Here is a 2,820-nt window from a genome sequence, read left to right on the forward strand (position 1 = left end):
TTCCGAGATTGAAGTGTCAGCAGGCTTGGCGTGTTCCAAGGTGACTCTCCCGGGCTGCTTGAGGGCTGTCTGCTTCCTGTGTTTTCATATGGTCCTGCTATATGGAGTCTGGCAGGTTCCCTCTTTTGATGAAGACTCCAATTGTTGGATTAATATCCACCCCAATGACCTCCGTCAGCTTTACGATCCCAATGACGTCAGTAAACATTACGTACTTCTTTAAGGGCCCTATCCCCAGTATGGGCACATTCTGAGGTCATGGGGATTCTGACTTCAATATATAATTTGAAATACATGAACCCAGTCTACAACACACCTCAACTTCCTTCCTTCTATTCCCCAAGTCACCCACACACTGGTTTAGACTCATTAAAGAACAGGTTGGGAATACCCAAAGTGCCAAGTCAAAGTGTCCAGTGGCTAGTCTCCAGGTCTTCTTTTGACCTACAGAGCCCTTAGCAAATTCTATCTGGCTTTGGTATTCGAAGTGTATACACACACACACACACACACACACACACACACACACACACACACACCATGGCTGACCAGGAGAGAAGGCTGGAAGGCACAGGATTCGGAGTGTCTTCAAGAAGCCACGTCCTTCACTGGCCAGGACAGCCAGGCCAGTTCTCAGGCTCTACCAGAGCTCAGGGCTCGGGGGTTGCTTAGCAACTGCCACGCCAGCTGTTCCTCGCCACCTACAGAGCTTCTGAAAGCTTCTCTTCACCCAAGCTCAGCCTTGGCACTTCCAGGAAAGGGAGGGAAATACCAAGCAACTGATTGTCTTCTGCTAGCCACAAAACTGGTAACGAAGGAAAGCACCACTCTGCTACCAGGAGCCAGGGAGTGGTCCCCACACCCCCAACCCCACAACTTCTCCCCTGCACCGCTCATCATGTCTGCAAAGTCAAGGTCGACCTCCTCAGTGAGGTAATCAAAACCCTCTGCCTATCTCCCGTATCAGGTGCCAGTTAATAATATCAAGACCACATTACTTGGATTCAAATCCTACCTGGAGAACTTTCTAGCCATGTGACTTTGGACAGTTTCATTAACTTCTGCATACGTTAGGTTTTGGGTGACAAATGACCACCCCACGAGCAGGTGTTTAAACAGTTGGTCCTTGGGTGGTAGCTCTGTTCCAGGATGTTATAGAACTTTGGGGAGGTGGGACCTAGCTGGAGGAAATGTGACTCTTTTTATAGCCCGGCTCCATTTCCTGCCCTCTCTTTGCTTCCTGGTACCCAGAGATGCGAGCAAAAACACCTTGGGGCTTCTCCCATCACCATGCTTTCCCACCATAACGAACCCTCTATCTCTTAAGTTGCTTCTTATCAGGTAATTGGTCATAGTGACAAGAAAAGTTAGTAATATGCTATGCTTCAGTTTTACAATCCATAAAATAAGGACAGCAATAGTGTTTTCTTTGTAGCATTGCCACACAAATGAAATTAGCTGATATGTGTGAAGCATGTAGAATAGTCTCTAGAACATATAACATTTGTATGTAGACATCTGTTAACTTAATCACACACACACACACACACACACACACACACACACACACTCCATCCTACAACACATCCATCATAAGGCAACAAGCTTTCCTATGACTCCAGAGGGACAAGGCCCCTTTCCTGGCAAACACAGGCCTTGAAGGTCAAGGATGCCCTCCCGATTGAAGTGAAGTGGTGGAGAGATCAGGCATAGGCAGAGAATGCTTGGGGCGTGGGAGAGTGGGAGGTGTCTGGGCCAAGACAGAGGAGTGTTGCTAGCACCGGAAGCAGGAAGTGGGCCAAGGAAGCTGAGGTCAAAAGAGGAGGGAAATCCAATCTTAGAGAGTGTGAAAACTCAGCTGAGGGATGGCGCCATGCCGCACTTGTCTTTGGAGTGTAGAGGCTCCACTTGTCCTTGATCCCCTGCTCTCAATGAGCACTGCATCAGTGCTGGGTCCCCGAGGCAGGAGGTGGTGAGAGAACTTTCGTAGCTAACCAAAGGAAGGAGGAGATGATGATCCTGGACGTTGGGCAGTCCCTGCTGAGCTCAGGAGGTGGGAGGACAGTGGGAGCAGGAAGGGCTGGAGCCTTTGCCGTGGGAGGTAAAGGAAGAATGTTCCGGTCTGTGAGAAGGCACCAGAGCATGAACATGTACACCCCTGGGAGACCCACTGATGGCCTGCCCGGCTGTATTAAAAAGTGTACGAGTGGCAAGGAGGAGGCATGGGAACAGGGGAGGAGGTAACCAGAGATGGCACTAGGCCAAGGACTTGTATCATCATCTAGGATGTAATGGGCTAAGCAGAAAAACTTCTAGAAGGGGTAGGGTGGGATTAGAGACACCTTTGAGAAGGAATCCTGATAGGTCCTCTACCAGCAGAGACAAGAGACAAAAATGTTCCTGGAAGAGGTTGGGGGATGCTTGATGAACCATCATCAATGGCAGTGAGAAGGACAAGCCAGCCATGATAGAAAAGAATAAAAGAAATGGGCAGCCTTGGGGAAAGGCATGATGGCCTGTGGACTGCTTGAGTTGATGGCACCTGGCAGACAGGGATGTGCAGGAAGGAGACAGGGACTCGGGTAGCCAGGAGAGATAGCAATTTGAAGGACATTGCCACTGGAATAGGAAAGTCTCTGGGAAAAGGGTGTGAATCAAAGGAGGACGACTCTAGCCAGGAGGCAGCCAGCATGCTGTTGGGGACCACCTCAGGGATGGATGGAAGGAAATCAAGGAAGTAGGCTACCTCCTGGGTGGTTGTGACCTGTAGCATGAATCTTAAATGGTCTTATTAATAAAAACAAACCCGGAGCCAGGTAT

Source organism: Peromyscus maniculatus, chromosome 20 (assembly GCF_049852395.1).
Source record: "Peromyscus maniculatus bairdii isolate BWxNUB_F1_BW_parent chromosome 20, HU_Pman_BW_mat_3.1, whole genome shotgun sequence".
Lineage (NCBI taxonomy): Eukaryota > Metazoa > Chordata > Mammalia > Rodentia > Cricetidae > Peromyscus > Peromyscus maniculatus.